The sequence below is a fragment of the Petaurus breviceps genome, unplaced genomic scaffold (assembly GCF_028583685.1).
Source record: "Petaurus breviceps papuanus isolate PSGF00001 unplaced genomic scaffold, PetGlider_PUasm1.0 189, whole genome shotgun sequence".
Lineage (NCBI taxonomy): Eukaryota > Metazoa > Chordata > Mammalia > Diprotodontia > Petauridae > Petaurus > Petaurus breviceps.
Genome location: NW_027185809.1, coordinates 44,814,369 through 44,832,280, shown reverse-complemented (window position 1 = coordinate 44,832,280; position 17,912 = coordinate 44,814,369).

The window sequence follows — 17,912 nt, the reverse complement described above, 5'->3', positions numbered from 1 at the left end:
AAAAAAAAAAAAAAAAAAAAAAAAAAAAAAAAAAAAAAAGAAAGGAATGAATTAAGCAGAGGTTGTAGCAGCAAGCACCCCAGCGTCCCCAGGGTGGGCTGCCAACACAGGTTCTTGGATCTGCTTTGATAAAGGAAAGCAACTCAAAATGGGTTAACAAGCTTACTTTAATCAGTCAAATATATATCGTTTACCTAGTTCAGGGGGAAAAGGTCAGCACTCCGAACTTCAAAATATACAGACAGAATTATCAAGACAGAGAAACAGATCAAGTAGACAGTTTCCAAATTGTCCAACCATTACATCCATACCAAATCATCATCTGGGTTTCAAAGCTGGGGGACTCTTAACAACGGCTTCCCAGAGTTTCATCAAATCACAGAATGCTTCTCAAAGTGAGCCCCCCAAACAAAGCTACACATCAGGGCTTATGTAGCCTTCTCCTGGCTCAGAGAATGTAACAACCTTATTGACTCACTGCCCAATCAAAAAGTATCTACTGAAAAGCAAGCCTCCCACCCCAGGCTCCGGGTGCACTTTAGCCTAGGGGCAGGGAAGATCTTAAAAATTTACATTCCCATTACAGAGGTAAAGGACTGAAGCCTGTTTCATGGAAGCATATGTCATCCTCAGAGGGAAGCAGGAAAAAGTCTTCTCATATCACAATTTTGTAATTTTCCCCAACACTTTTCTCACCATCTTTAATGCTTCTGATCTTCTTTAGAACCTTTCTACCTTGCCTACCAAATCCATTTGAACTTTTTGTGTGTGTGTTATATTCTCTCATTAAATTATAATCTTCTTGAGGGCAGGAACTGTATTGCTTCTGCTGTTGCTGTTGTTGCTTTTAATTTGTAGCCTCATGTGACTTGCACATAGTAGACATTTAATAAATGATCATTGACTGGAAAACTGAAGGCCAAGAAGGATGCTATAGCTGCATAAGTCAATCTGAGGATAATACCCATAAAATAATAAGAGAATTCATAGGAGCTAATGAGATTACCAAGATAGCATGAATCTCTTATTCTTAGGTGAGAAACCAAACAAATTTAGCTTTATCCTTTCAAACTGATTCTATGACCCAGGGAATAAAGAACTTCACCTTCACCAATTCACAAATAAGTCACACCATCCCTGCCCTCAAAACCCACTTATATGCATAGATACACACCTTCTCTTCTATAGACTCACACATACAGACCAGATTTAAATGTTGAGGAATGTCAAAAGAAACAAAACTTTCTGTCTCTGAAGGATAACTGAATCACAAGAAAAAAAATCCAAGAATATTTGGTATTAGAGATAGACCATAATGTTTGCTGAGTGGACTTCAAGAAAACTCAACTTGCTTTAAAAAAAAAAAAAAGGATGTATTTTAAGTTTTCAACATTGACTTCCCCAAGATTCTGAGTTCCAAATTTTCTCTCCATCTCTCCTCTACCGGCCACCCTAAGATGGCAAATATACTGATTACTTCTCCCACTGTGCCCTCTCAGTTATACTCCTGTTCCACCCTTCCACCTTACTTTCTTATAGGGCAAGATGGATTTCTATACTCCATATATACTTGCCTGTATATGCTATTTCTTGGTTGCATGTAAAACAGTGTTTTAACATTTCTTTTTAAAACTGATTTCCAGATTCTTTCCCTTCTTCACCCCCCCACCGGGAAGACAAGCAATTCAATATAGATTATACATGTGTAGTTATGCAAAACATTTCTATAGTAATCATACTGTGAAAGACTAACTATATTACCCTCCAGCCTATCCTACTTTCCATTTAGTCTATTTTCTCTTTTGACCCAGTCCATTTTCAAAAGTATTTGCTTCTGACTACCCCTTCACCTAATCTGCCCTCCCTTTTATCATCCACACCTCTTATTCTCTTCCCCTCTCTTTTTCCTTGTAGGGTAAGAGAGACAATTGAGTGTGTATATTATTTCTTCCTTAAGCTAAATTCAATGAAAGTAAGGTTGACTCATGCCCTTTCACCTCCCTTTTCTTTCCCTCCAACATTGTAATAACTTTCTCTTGCCTTTTTTATGTGAGCTAATTTACCTTTTTCTATCTCTCATTTTCTCCTTCTCCCAATATATTCCTCTCTCACTTTTTAACTTTATTTTTTTAGATATCATCCCTTCCTACTCAACTGATCCTATGCCTTCAGTCTATGAATACATGTACATACATATACACATACACACATGCATATATAAATAGACAAACACCTATGCGCACATATACATACAAATATATATACATATGTATATATTCACGTATGTATATATGTATATATGCATATGTATATACACACATATATTCCCTTCAACTATCTTAATACTGAGAAAACCATCATGAGTTACAAATATCACCTTTTAATGTAGAAAATGAACAGTTAAACTTTAACAAGTTCCTTATGATGTCCCTTTCCTGTTTACCTTTTCATTCTTCTCTAGATTCTTGTATTTGGAAGTCTAATTTTCTGTTCAACTCTGATCTTTTCATCAAGAATGCTTGAAAGTTTTCTTTTTTCATTGTATATCAACATTTTCCCTTGATATATTATACTCAATTTTTCTGGATAGGTAATTCTCAGTTTTAATCCGATCTCCTTTGACCTCCAGAATATCATATTCCAAGCCTTTTGATTCTTTAATGTAAAAGCTGCTAGATCTTGCATTATCCTTAATGTATTTCTGCAATAATCAAATTGTTTCTTCCTTCCTGCTTGTAATATTTTCTCCTTGACCTGGGAACTCTGGACTTTGGTTACAATATCCCTAGGCATTTTCTTTTGGGGATATATTTCAAGAGGTGAATCATGATATTTTATTTAATCAATTTCTATTTTATCCTCTGTTTCTATAATGTAAGGATAGTTTTCCTTGATGATTTTTTGAAAGATAATGTCTAGGCTATTTTTGATAATGGCTTTCAGAAAGTCCAATAATTTTAAAATCATCTCTCCTGGATTGGTTTTCCCTGTCAGTAGTATTTCCAATGGGATAATTCACATTGCCTTCTATTTTTAAATTATTTTTATCAGTTTTATAATATCTTGATTTCTAATGAAATTGTTAACTTCTATTTGCTCCAGTCTAATTTTGAAGCAACTATTTTCTTCAGTGAGCTGTTCAAGTTCCTTTTCCATTTGGCCAAATCTGCTTTTTAAGGTTTTCTTCTCCTCATTGGCTTTTCTGAACTTTTTTTTGTCATTTGAGTTAGTTTTTTTAAGGTACTATTTTCATTAGCATTTTGGGGGTCTCCAATTAGCAGTCTATTAACTCATTTTTTGTGATTTTTTTTTGCAACACTCTCATTTCTCTTCCCAATTTAGCTCTACTTCCCTTACTTGATTTTTGAAATCCTTCTTGAACTCCTCCATGGCAAGTGACCAATTAAAATTTTTAAATATTTAAATTTTATATTAAAAATTCATTTATTTATTTTAGTTTACAACATTCTCTTCCTCAATCCATGGAGTTTCAAAATTTCTCCTCTTCCATCTCCCCCCACCACTAACCCCTCATGACAACATTCAAATAACGAGAACCTACAAATACCTCCACATTAAACATTAGTCAAGTTGTAAAGAATGATTATAACAAATGGAGTGAACAATGAGAAAGAAGAAATAAAACAAAAAAGAGAGAGCAAATAGTTTGCTTCAATCTGCATTCAGAATCTGTAGCTCTTTCTCTGGATTTGGATATCCCTTTCCGTCATGAATCTTTTGGAGTTGTCTTAGAACATTGCATTGCTAAGAGGAGCCCAGTCTATCAAAGTTATTTGTCACACATATGATGTGTCTGTAATTGTGTGCAAAGTTCTCCTGGTTCTGCTCTCCTCATTCAGCATCAATTTATAAGTCTATCCAGGTTATTATGAAGTCTGTCTCCTCCTCACTTCTGATAGCACAATAGTATTGCATTATATTAATATACCACAACTTGTTTAGTCATTCCCAAAATGATGGGCATCCCATTGATTTTCTATTCTTTGCCACCACAAAAAGAGCTACTATAAATATTTTTGCACATACAGGTCCTTTTCCCACTTGTATGATCTCATTGGGATACAGCACTAGAAGTGGTATTGCTGGGTTAAAGAATATGCACTTATTTATAGCCCTTTTTTCATAGATCCAGATTGGTCTCCAGAATGGTTAAATCAGTTCTCAACTCCACCAGCAATGCATTAGTTTTCGAATTTTTCCACATCCTCTCCAGAATTTTTCTTTTTTCTCTTTTGTCATCTTAGCCAGTCAGACTGGTGAGATGTGGTACCTCATAGTTGTTTTGATTTCCATTTTTTTAATCAATAGTAATTTAGAGAATTTTTCAACTGCTAACATATATTTTTAATTTCTTCATCTGAAAACTGTCTGTTCATATCCTTTGACCATTTAACAATTGGGGAATGACTTAGATTCTTGCAGATTTTTCTCAGTTTTCTGTATATTTTAGAAATGAGGCCTTTATTAGAGACAATGGCTATAAAAATACTTTCCTAATTTTCCACTTCTCTCTCAATCTTGCTTCTATTGAATTTTTGTAGAGAAACTTTTCAATTTAATGTAATCAATATTATTCCTTTTGCATTTCATGATGCTCTCTATCTCTTTTTTGGTCATAAATTTTTCCCTTCTCCATAACTCTGACAGGTAAACTATTCCTTGCTCTCCCAGAATTTTTAGAGCATCAGATTTTATATCTAGATCATGCACTGATTTGGAGTGCATCATTGCATTCCTGGAATAAATCGTACCTGATCAAAGTGTATTATTCTCATGATAACTTGCTGTAGTCTTTTTGCTAATATTTTATTTAAAATTTTTTCATCTATATTCATGAGGGAAACTGGTCTATAATTTTCCTTTTCTGTTTTGTCTCTTCCCCATTTAGGTACCAGTACCATATTGGTGTCATAAAAAGAATTTGGTAAGACTCTTTCTTCTCCAATATTCCCACACAGTTTGTAAAGTAATGGAATCAATTGTTCTTTAAATGTTTGGTAGAATTCATTTGTAAATCTGTCTGGCTCTGGAGATTATTTTCATAGGGAATACATTGATGGCTTGTTAAATTTCTTTTGCTGAGATGTGGTTATTAAGTAATTTATTTCCTCTTAAGTTAATCTGAGCAATTCATATTTTTGTAAATATTCATCCCTTTCACTAAGATTGTCAAATTAATGGGCACACAATTGAACAAAATAATTCCTAATCATTGTTTTAATTTTCCATTCATTGGAGGTAGATTCACCATTTTTATTTTTTACATTCATAATTTTGCTTTCTTGGATTTTTAAAAAATCATATTGGCTAAATTTCTGTCATTTTTGTTGTTTTTCCCCCCATAAAAACAGCTCTTAGGTTTATTTATTAATACAATGATTTTCTTAATGTCAATTTTATTGATCTCTCCTATGGTTTTTAGTATTTCTAATTTATTGCTTAACTGGAAATTTTCAATTTGTTCTTTTTTTGCTTTCTTTTTTATTTTCCCCCAATCTGCTCTCTCCCATATCTATCCCCATTCCCCCTCTGACTTTCCAGTAGGGCATGGGTTATCTGTAAGCCCCAGTGCCTGTATATCTCATTTCCCAGTTACATGTAAAATCATAATTATATTAGTAGTAGTAATAATAATAATATACACATATAAATATATATTTAAACATTTGCTTTTAAAACTTTGAATTCTAGATTAATTCCCTTCTTCCCTCATCACCCAGTTTCACTGGGAAGATAAGCAATTCGACATAGATTCTACATGTGTAGCTATGAAAACATTTCCATACTAGATATTTTGTATAAAACTGACTATATTTCCCTCTATCTTATTCCACCCTCCACTTGTTTTATACACTGCATTGATCGTGGCTCTTTTCAAAAGTGGGTCCTTCCAACTTCTCTCCCACCCAGCCTGCCCTTCCTTTGATCATCACCTCTCTTATCACCTTCCCCACTATTCCCTTGCAGGGGGACATACCCTAGTTAATGTGTATGTCATTCCCTCCCTAAGCCAAATTCAATGAGAATAAGGTTGACTCATTCCCTTTTACCTTCCTGTTCTTCCCCTCCATTGTAACAATTTTCCCTTGCCTCTTCTATATGAGATAATTTAGTCCATTTTGTCTCTCCTCATCACCTCTCATTATATTCCCCTCTCACCTCTTAATTTCACCTGGTAATTATCATCGCTTCTTATTCAATTGGTCCTGTGCCCACTATCTATGTATACCTGTACACATATAAACTCACACTCACATATTTTTTCATATGCCCATATACCCTCCTATATAGACATGTATATGCATGTATACACACATACATATTCATATATATATATGTATATATATTAAATTCAGCTACTTTCATACAGAGAAAAGTTGCATAAGTGTAGCAGCAAGCACCCCGGCGTCCCCAGGGTTGCTGCTCACACAGGTTCTTGGATCTGCTTTGTTAAAGGAAAGCAACTCAAAATGGGTTAACAAGCTTACTTTAATCAGTCAGACATATATCGTTTACCTTATTCAGGGGAAAAAGGTCAGCACCCCAACTTCAAAATATACAGACAGAAACAGATCAAGTAGACAGATTTCCAAACTGTCCAATACCATACCCAGTCAACATCTGGGTTTCCAAATCTGGGTTTTTCAAAGCCGGGGGACTCTCAATAACGGCTTCCCAGAATTCAGATCAAATCACAGAACACTTCTCAAAGTGAGTCCCAAAACAAAGCTACACATCAGGGCTTATATAGCCTTCTCCTGGCTCAGAGAATGTAACAACCTTATTGACCCACTGGCCAATCAAAAAAGTATCTACTGAAAAACAAGCCTCCCTCCCCAGGCTTCTGGTGCACTTTAGCCTAGGGGCAGGGAAGATCTTTAAAATTTACATTCGCATTACAATAAGTTACAATTATTGTTTTTCTATGTAGGAATATAAATAGTTCAATTTGATAAGTTCCTTATTACATCTTTTCCCTGTTTACCTTCTCATGCTTCTGTTGCTTCTTGTATCTGAATGTCAAATTTTCTATTCAAATCTGATTTTTTCATCAAGAATCCTTGAACATCCTCTATTCCACTGAATGACCATATTTTCCCCTGAAACATGATCTTAGATTTTCTGGGTAGGTGGCTCTTGGTATTAATCCCAGCTCCTTTGACCTCCAAAATATCATATTCCAAACTCTTTGATCCCTCAGTGTAGAAGCTGCCAGATCCTTTGTTATCCTGATTGTTTTTCTACAATATTAAAATTGTTTCTTTCTGGTTGATTATAATATTTTCACTTTGGTCTTGGACCTCTGATACCTGGCTATAATATTCCTAAGAGTTTTTTTTGGGGATGATTTTTTCAGGGGGTGATCAGTGGATTCCTTCAAGCTCTGTTTTGCCCTCTGGTTCTAGAACATCAGGGCAAATTTCCTTTTGAATTTCTTGAAGGATGATTTCTAGATTCTTTTTTGATCATGGTTTTCAGGTACTCCAATAATTTTTAAATGATGTCTCCTGGATCTAGTTTCCAAATTAGTGGTTTTTCCAATGAGATATTTCACATTGCCTTTGATTTTTTTTATTTGTTTGGATCTGTTTAATAGCATCTTTATTTCTCATAATGTCATTAGCTTCCATTTGCTTCAATCCAATTCTGAAGGAATGATTCTCTTCAGTGAGCTTTTGAGATTCTTTTTCCATCTGGCAAATTCTGCTTTGCCTCATTGCCTTTTTAAACCTCTATTGCCATCTGGGTTAGTCTATTTTTAAGCTCTTATTTTCTTCAGTCAGGTTGTTGAATCTCATTTCATAATTTTCTTACATCATTCTCATTTCTCTTCCCAAATTTTCTCCACTTCTCCTATTTGGTTTTCAAATTCCATTTTAAACTCCTCTGTGGCTTGTAACTAGCTCGTATTTTTCTTGGAAGCTTTTGGTGCAGGAGTTCTGACTTTGCTTTTCTATGCTTTGATCCTTTTTGTCCCCAGAATAGCAGTCTAATTTCAGATTGCTCTGTTTGCTTTGCTTCCTTTGCTTGCTCATTTTTCCCCTCAATTACTTGACTTTTGACCCTTTTGCCACAATGGAACTCTGCTACCAGGAAGGGGAACTTTATTCCAATTGCTGGCGTTTTTGCAGCTGCTGGAACTCTTCGTTGGGTGCCTTCTTTGAAGCTTGCACATGCTCTCTGGCAAACTGTTCATACACCCCAGGACCTCCACCCTAGACAGTGATCCAGATCCAAGCAGGTTAAAGCAAGAGTGATTACCCCTCAGACTGGTCTCTTGGTCTCCCTACAATGTGCAAGGCCAGGAATTCTGAAGCAGCACATCCACAGAGCCTCTGCTGCTTCTCCCTCCTGGGAGCCAAGGCTGGATTGCAGTCTCCAACCCACTGTTCCTGCAAAGTCTACACTGAACTCTCACTTTGTCTTTGGCATCTATGGATTGATAATTCTGGATACCACCACTACTTTTGGTGATCTGAAGTCCCTCCACCCTGTGCCTGGTTTTGGTCACCTGAGGCTAAAACCTCCTGCTTGTGCAGGGCTGGGCTCAGCTCCCAACAAGCTGTGTTGTCCCCTTCCTCCCAACCTGCTGGGCTGTTCACAGTGGGAGGTTAGCTTCTATCTGTCATATTGTCAGTTCTTTAGCTCCAAAGTTTCTCTTGAGTCATTTTTTACATGATTTGAAGGAGGTAGGAGCCCAAGCCCCATGGAATTCCTGTTTCTACTCAGCCATGTTGACTCTGACCCAAATTTCTTCTTTTTGTAGCTTTTTCAGTTGCATGCCCAATTTATTGAACTTCATTTTCTCTACTTTATTCATATATGCATTCTGAGATATAACACTTGCCCTAAGAACTGCTTTTGCTGCATCCTACAAGGTTATATATGTTGTCTTATTATTGTCATTTTCCTAAATGATGTTACTGATTGTTTCTATAATTTCTTGTTTGACCCACTCATTCTTTAGGATTAAATTATTTAGTTTCTAATTAGTTTTTAGTCTTCCCTTCCATCAGCCTTTATTACATATAATTTTTATTTCATCATGGTCTGAAAAGGATGCATTTAATATTTCTGCCTTTCTGCACTGAATTGTGAGGTTTTTATGCACTAACACATGGTCAATTTTTATGTATGTTCCATGTGGTGCTGAGAAGAAAGTAATTTCCTTTTTATTACCATTAAATTTTTCTCCAGAGGTCTATCATATCTACCTTCTCCAATATACCATTCACCTCTTTAACTTCTTTCCTGTTTATTTTGGGGTTAGATTTATCAAGTTAAGAGAGGGGCTGATTGAGGTCCTCCTCTACTATAGTTTTGCTATCTATTTCTTCCTCTAAATCCCTTAACTTCTCCTTTAGGAGATTGTATGCTATACTGTTTTGGTGCATATATGTTTAGTAATGATATTGCTTCATGCTTGAAGGTGTCTTTTAGCATCATATACCTTCCTTCCTTATCTCTTTTAACTGCATCTATTTTTTGCTTTGCTTTGTCTGAGATAAGGATTCCTAGCCCTGCTTTTTTTTTACTTCAGCTGAAGCATAACATATTCTACTCCTACCTTTTACCTTTACCCTGTGTGTATCCCCCTGTTGCAAATGTTTTTCTTGTAGACAGCATATTGTAGGATTATGGTTTTTAATCCATTCTGCTATTTGCCTCCTTTTTATGGAAGAGTTCATTACATTCACATTTACTCTTCTGATCACTGTCTGTGTATTTCCCTTCATCCTCTTCCCTCCCCTTTTTATGCTTTTATTTTTCCCTACTCCCTTCCCCTCCTTAAGAGTTTTCCTTTTGGTCACCACCTCCCTCAGTATTCCCTCCCTATGCACTCCCCTCCTTTTACCTACCCTTCCCTCTTACTACTTTTTCCCTCCCTTCTAACCATCCACATCCTTTTCCCCCTTTCCCCACCCCATTGCCTGTAGGGCAGGGTAGATTTTTTAAAATTTATTTATTAATTTTTAGTTTTCAACATTAATTTCCACAAGATTTTGAGTTACTTTTTCTCCCTGTCTTTCTCCTACCCCCACCCCAAAATACCAAGCATACTGCAAACCCCTTCTCCCAATCTGTTCTCTCTCATATCTTCCATCGACCCCCCACCTAACTTTATAGTAAGGCAAGATAGATTTCTATACCACAGTGCCTGCATATCTTACTTTCCAGTTGCATGTAAGAAAAAAATTAGTATTTAACATTTGTTTTTGAAACTTCGAGTTCCAGATTTTTTTTCCTTCTTCCCTCCTCACCCACCTCCACTGGAAAGAGCAACTCAACATACATTGTACATGTGTAGTTATACAAAACATTTCTATAGGGGTTATATTGTGAAAGATGAACTATATTTCCCTCAGGCCTATCCCTGCCCCCATTATTTTATTTTCTTCTTTTACACTAGCCCTTTACAAAAATGTTTGCTTCTATCTAACCTCTCCCCCAGGCTGCCCTCCCTTATATTATCCCCCTTCACATCCCCTACCACCTTATTTTCCTGTACGGTAAGATACCCAAGTGAGTGCGTATGCTATTTCCTCATTAAGCCAAATTCAATGAGAGTGAGTTGGCCCCATTACCTTTTACCTTCCTGCTGTTCCACTCCAGTGTAACAGTTTTTTCTTGCCTCTTTTCTATGAGATAATTTACCCTAAGCTATCTTTCCCATTCTCCTTCTCTCAATATATTCCTCTCTCAACTCTTAATTTAATTTTTAGCCATCATACCTTCCTATTCAACTCATCCCGTGCTATCTGTCTATGTATACATGTACATCCCACTAATATATGACACACTCATATATATATATATATATATTTAGATTCACATGCACCCTCCAACACATACATATATAATATGTATACGTATATATATATATACATACATAAATACATATATATGTATACACACATACAAGCACATATATATTCCCTTCAAATATCCTCCTACTGAGAAAAATCTAATGAGTTACACTTATCATTTTTCCATTTAGGAATGCAAATTGTAAAACTTTAATAAGTTCTTTTTGATGCCTTTTTCCTGGTTACCTTCTCATACTACTCTTGCTTCTTGTATTTGAAAGTCAAATTTTCTGTTCAGCTCTGTTTTTTTTTCCTCAAGAATGCTTGAAAAACCTCTATTTCATTGAATGACCATATTTCCTCCTGTAGCATTATACTCAATTTTGCTGGATACGTGATTCTTGGTTTTAATCCCAGCCCCTTTGACCTCTAGAATATCATATTCCAAGTCCTTTGATCCTGTAATAAAGAAGCTGCTAAGTCTTGTATTATCCTGATTGTGTTTCCACACTACTAAAATTGTTTCTTCCTGATTGATCATAGTATTTTTTTCCTTGACCTGGGAACTCTGGAATTTGCCTATACTATCATTGGGAGTTTTCTTTTGGGAATCTTTATCAAGAGATGTTTGGTGAATTCTTTCAATTTCTATTTTGTCCTCTGGTTCTAGAATGTCAGGTCAATTTTGCTTGATTATTTCTTGAAATATGGTTTTGAGGCTCTTTTTTTGATCGTGGCTTTCAGGTAGTCCAACAATTTTTAAATGATCTCTCCTGGATCTTTTTTTTTTGGTCGTTTTTTCCAATGAGATATTTCACATTTCCTTCTGTTTTTTCATTTGTTTGGATCTGCTTTATGCTAACTTGATTTCTCACAAAGTCATTAACAATTGTTTCAGAATAATTTTGAAGGAGTTATTCTCTTCAGTGAGTTTTTTAACTTCCTCTTCCATCTGGCAAATTTGGCTTTTTAAGGAATTCTTCTCATTGGCTTTTTGAACCTCTTTTGCCATTTGAGTTAGTCTATTTTTTAAGATGTTATTTTTTCAGTATATTTTTAGGTCTTCTTTAGCAAGCTGTTGACTTGCTTTTCATGATTTTCTTGCATCATTATCATTTCTCTTCCCAAATAATTGTTCCTCCTCTTCTCTTACTTGATTTTCAAAATCCTTCTTCAACTCCTCTATGACCTGTTGTCAGTTTATATTTTATTTGGAGGCTTTTGATGCAGGACATTTCTTTGCTGCATTCTTCCCCCTCCATGCCTAGATTCTTTTTATCCCCAAAATAGCATTCCATGGTCTATTTGTGCTTCCTCTGCTTGCTCATATAGCCAACCAATTACTTAACTTTTGAGCTCTTTGAAATGGCAGAACTCTGCTTACAGAAAGGAGAGAGGTTTTTTTCCCAAATTGCTGGTGTTTGGTAGATTCCATAGCCATCAGGATGGCACCCTCTCCACAGGCCCCAGAAGCTCTGGCTCACTGGCCACAAATGCCAGGACCAGCACCGAGATCCAAGCAGGTTAAAGCAATAGTCATTACCCTCTAAATGGTCACTTGGTTCCCCTACAATCTGCCAACTAAGAGTACTGGAATTAGCCACCCAGCGAGGCTGCATAGCTGCAGTGCCTCCTCTACTTCTCCCTTCTGTGGCAGGGCCCACACTATGCTCTTCTGTCCCTCCCTGTTCCAACAGAGTTTGATTTTTTTTTTTTTTTTGGTGCTTATGGATTGAGAGGTCTAGAAATTGCCACAGCTTCTGGTGATTCATTCCCCTGAAGTCTGCTCTGGCCGCTGCTGGTATAGGCCACTGTAGTGCTGGAACTGCTCAGCTCACAAGAGACTGTGCTTGCCTCCCAGCTCAGTGTGATAGACCCTTCCTGTTTGCCTGCCAGGCTGCTTTCAGTGGGAAATTGCTTTCTCTTTGTCAGTTCTGTATCTCTAAAGTTTTTTTTTTAATAGGGTCATTTTTTTTTACATGTATTGGAAGTGGTGGGAGCTGGAGCCCATGCCAAGTTTGTTCTATTCCATCATCTTGGCTCTGCCTGAGTTTAAACATTCAGGCTGTGGGTTGATGGTCCCAGGTGGACCCTGGGCTTGTCTCCAGGAGGGCTTATCTAGCTCCTCCTGATCCTCCACCCTGAGATGAGACGTCTAAGAATCGCCCCTGCAGTGGGTAAATCAGCTCACCAATCTTGCTCTCTTTTCTAGTCTGGTCTCTGGTCTGTGCTAGTGCAACCCCAGAATGCTGTGAACTTCCCTTGCCCTGTCCCACATGTGCACATTCCTGTACTGAAAATCTGCCGTGCTCCATCTCCCAACATATTCTGTCACTCTAAAATTCATTCAGATACACTTTTTAGAAGTTGCTGATGGAATTTAGGGATGAGTTCAGTTGAGTTATTGCTTTCATCCCAACATCTTGGCTCTGCCCCCATTAATATTTTTCTCGGAGGCTTTTGATGCAGGTGTTTTGACTTTGTTGTTCTTCTCATTCTTGTTATTCTTGTTTTCCTCTTTCTCCTCCTCCTCCTCCTTTTCCACCTCCTCCTCCTTCTCCACCTTCTCCTCCTCCTCCACCCCCTCCTCTTCCTCCTTCTTCTTCTTCATTTTGATCATCCGTGTCACCAAAGAATGATTCTACACTCTGATTTCTCTTCCTCTGTTTGCTGCTCCTGCCAATGATATACTTGACTTTTGATGTCTTCGCCATGGTATAACTCTGCTTCCAGAATGGAAGTGCTTTGTCCCAAATTTCTAGGGTTTTGTGCAGCTGTTGTCAGAGCTTCTGATAGACACCTGCCTCAGAATTGTGAGTAAAACTGCCTCTCTACAGCCTCAACAAGCTCTGCCACTGAAGTTCTCCTCCCCCCAGGACCACCACCCAATTCTGTAACCCAGATCGAAGGAGAGCAAAGCAAGAGAATTCTTCCTCAGCACCAGCAAAGAGATTCCTGCAAGTGCCCCCTGGTAAGTTGCTTGCCCACCCCTCCCCCCACCATCTGTGGGCTAGGAGCTCTGGAAGCAGTTGCTGCCTCCTCTGCCACCCTGAGAGCAAGGGCTGGCCCATGCTCTTCTCTCACCCAGTTCCAACAGTTTCCCCACTGACGTTTTACTTTCTTTTTGGTGTTTTTGGGTTAAGAAATCTGGAAAATGCCACAGCTACCAGTGATTAAGTCACCTGAGGTCTGCTCAGACTGGTCTGTGCTGCCAGGCTTCTGAGCCTGAGTGGCCCATGCAGGACTGCTCTTGCCTTCCAGCCTGGTGCAATGGACCCTTCCTATCCATTTACCAGGCTGTACTCATATGGAGAAGTATTTCACTCTGTCCTTGTGGGGGTTCTGTAGCTGCAAAATTTGTTTAGAGTCATTTTTACAGTCATTTGAAATAACTGGAGATGAGCACAAGCAAATTCCTGCTTTTACTCAGTCATCTTGGCTCCCTCTCCCTTACTTTGGGAGAACATACTAAAATTTAATGAGACACTCAGAGAACATGAAGCTTACCATCACTCTACAGTCAAGAAATCAAATAATTACTAATTATTTAATTAGTACTAACTCAGCATGACGTATTTGATTAATAGTAAGTCTCTAGGTTATAAAAATCTGGGTTTAACTTCTGATACATGTTAGCTGTTTGATCTTGGTAAAACCACTTAATTTCTTCCAGAGGCAACTTTCTAAGTCTCTAATTTGCAGAGTATATGTGGATCTGCATTAGAGGAAACTTTTCCTTACTAAGAGTTCCTTATACTGATGAAGTACCATGTTTGGACCAAATAATAATAGCCCAATAATGTGCTAAATAATCCAAAATGGAAGATATGGCCTTTCTTGTGAACTGCTTTAAATCATGTTGATGAAATCAAGTTTAACATGCATAAGCAAAAAGCCAGTCAATAACTAAGTGACAAATTGTGTGATACATAGGAGTTCAGAGAAGGGGAAAAAATTGAGAGAAATGGAATTATCATGACAATCAGTCAGCATATATGCATTGAGTCTCTCCTACATGTCAGATACTTTACTAAGCACTAGGCATGCAAAAGAAAAATTAAGTAGACCCTGATCTCACAGGGCTTGCATTCTAATTGGTGTGATAATATGTTTAGGCCTAAGTATGTACTTAATAAACACAAAATGGATATAAGATAGTTTTTGAAGGGAGGTGATTAGCAGTTAAGTGACTTAGAAAAAAACATTTTGTGTGGAATGTGCTAATGGAGCTGGGATTTTAATAAAGCCAGTTTTTCTAAAAGTTAGAGGGTAAGAAGGGAAAAAAAATCATAGTCATGGGGTATAATAAATAGAAAGATATGTCATTTGTAGATGGGGAAGAGAATAAGTATTTAATATTTACTTTGCTCCGGGACTATGCTTAGCCTTTTTGACAAATATTTCATTTGTTATGAGCTAATGAGATGGATCATCACATTAGTAAATATGAGAATTTATATGGCTGATATGTAGAATAAGTAGAAGGGAGAAATGTGTAAAAAGAATGGGAAGGTAGGCAGCATCTTAGTAATGCAAACTAGGATTCAAAAATTATTGTTGAATTATTTTTATTCTTAGAAATAATAGGGAGTTAGTGGAGTGCATTGGATAAGGGAATTGGTAATATGGTCAGATATATGTTTGAAGAAAATCATTTTAGTAATTCTTCTTGATCATACTAAAGAATGGAGCTCTCAAACTTCTTAGTAGCTCATTTACAAGTTTCACCAACTTGATGGTCAATGCGCGCGCACACACACACACATATATCAAATGAGAGATGAAAATTTTCTAAACTATTTTAGTATTCAAATCCATAACTGGAAAAATAAGAGGATACCCTAATATCCTGGTTTAATTTCATTTTCAGGATTACATTTCTCTTACCTTCTATTTTCCTTTGAATAGGGATATTTTTCTCAGTAGTTTCATTTGGTGCTCTTTAAAGGTTATTAGCTTCTACCTGTTCATGATGACTGCTTTGCAGGGCCAGGAGAAATTATTCCTATATGGGCTGAGCTCTTTGGATGAAAGTCTCAATCCAAATGCCAGTTGTTATTATCCATTTCATCAGATCAGCAGAATTTCTGAATACTTGCTAAACAGGGAGATCTTTGATATCCCATCTAATCTTCCTGAACAGTCAAAACATTCTTTATTTCATGTCTTATTATCAACCTCTAATAACAGGAAAGAAAAATAATACCTCCACAAATTAGCCATGCTGCCTGCATAATTTGAAAATAAATCTATTCTTTCTTTGAGTAATACGAGGTACAGATGGATTCTCTGCTGAAAATCAGTTCTGTAAGTGAATAGCTAAGCTTTGCTTATGTTTTCCTGTTTTTAGATACTTCTTTTAATTGCTAGGTAGATAAAGGACATCTCCAATCTACAATGGTGCAAAGGGGTGGCAAAATAATATCCATAGATAGACAAAGCTGTATATATAAATATGTGTGTGTGTGTATGTAGTAACTACCTTGCCATCATGTTAGTGATCCAGGATATTACATTGTTGGAAGCAATTGCTGTTAAGAATACACAAAAACAGTGATTGGAGTTGTATAGAATAACCTGAAGAGGGGAGCAATAAAATGGCAAGCTCTTATTTTCTAGTATGAATCACTTTGAGGCTGTACAAATAGCATAGGATGAGAAGGTGCTCATCTGCATTTATGGAGCAAGTACACACACCTATGTAGCTCTATAACCTACCAAAACATAAAGTCTCCTTGCAAGATTTGACTTTTCTTCACAAGATAACATTGTAATGATAATAACAATGATGAGATTTTGTGAATCTTCCACCATGAATAACAGCAATACAAAATAAAGCTTGGGAGAGAGTGTGGTAAAGTGGAGAGCATACTAGAGAAAAGAGAGCCAAAATTCTCAATTTGAGTATTAGAATGATGAGATTTCATATTGGATGAGATTTTAAAGGTTATATGAACTGCATTCTAAAAGTTTTGCAAATGAGAAAACAGCCTTAGAGAGAGTATGACTTTCCTGAGGTCATACAAGCAGTTAAGTATAAAAAATAGGATTTGAACTAATTTCCTCTTATTCTAAATATATTGACTTTTAAGCTCTATCATGTTCTTTTACAGAAAGCATGGAAATTAGGTTCAATCACTTAGATTTTATCCAAATTCTAGTACTTAACATGACCTCAGGAAAGTCACTTACCACCTCAAGGCAAAAGTTTCCTCCTTTTAAAGACAAGATACTTGTTTTAGTTCATCTAAAGTCCCCTCTAGATTTAAAATACTTCATTCTGGATTTGTTCCCTAATAATAGAATTATAGGATTTGCAACTTGAGGAATGGAAAGGTCCTTCAATGTCATCTAATCCAACTTCTTTATTTTATATGTAAACTATATTGACACTGTCAATGCAATCATGAGCCTGGACATGAATTTTCATCGATTTTGCATCCAAGGTGTTGTATGGGCCCACCTTCAAAAAACTGGGAGTGAATAAGAGAGAGTTACCAACCGTCTTTATCCATACAACACCTCATCATGTCATCATACACCATACTACATAGAGTTGAAGAAACTGAGACCCAGAGGATAAGTGAATCACCTGTTCAAGATGTTCTAGGACTGTGATTTAAACCTGTATTCTCTGATTCCATATCCAGCTCATTTTTAATGTGTTATATCAGTAATTTGGTGAGAAAAGTTGTGTGGCTAAACAGAGAAACCCTATTTAATGTTTGGGATGTTAGACCTTTTTTTTTTTTTTTCTTTGCTGTGTGGCAGAAAATAAAAGAAAAAAGTGACTATCTAAATTTTGTCAAGCAAAGTTGGGCCTTCTCTTCTTATTATCAATGAATAACAAAAGAAAGCTGAAGGATGTTAAAAACAAAGAAATTAAAACTGAATAAGTCATTGACAAATTACTTGCTGAATAAGTCGTTTGATAATACAAACAAAACAAAAACAAACACATGAATAAATGAAAAGGATAGATAAATAGATGAATAAATGAATGTTTTCACTCTATGAAAACTTCCTATTTATTTCTTTTGGTAATGTTGATACTGCAGGAAGGCAGACATCTTATCACCAACA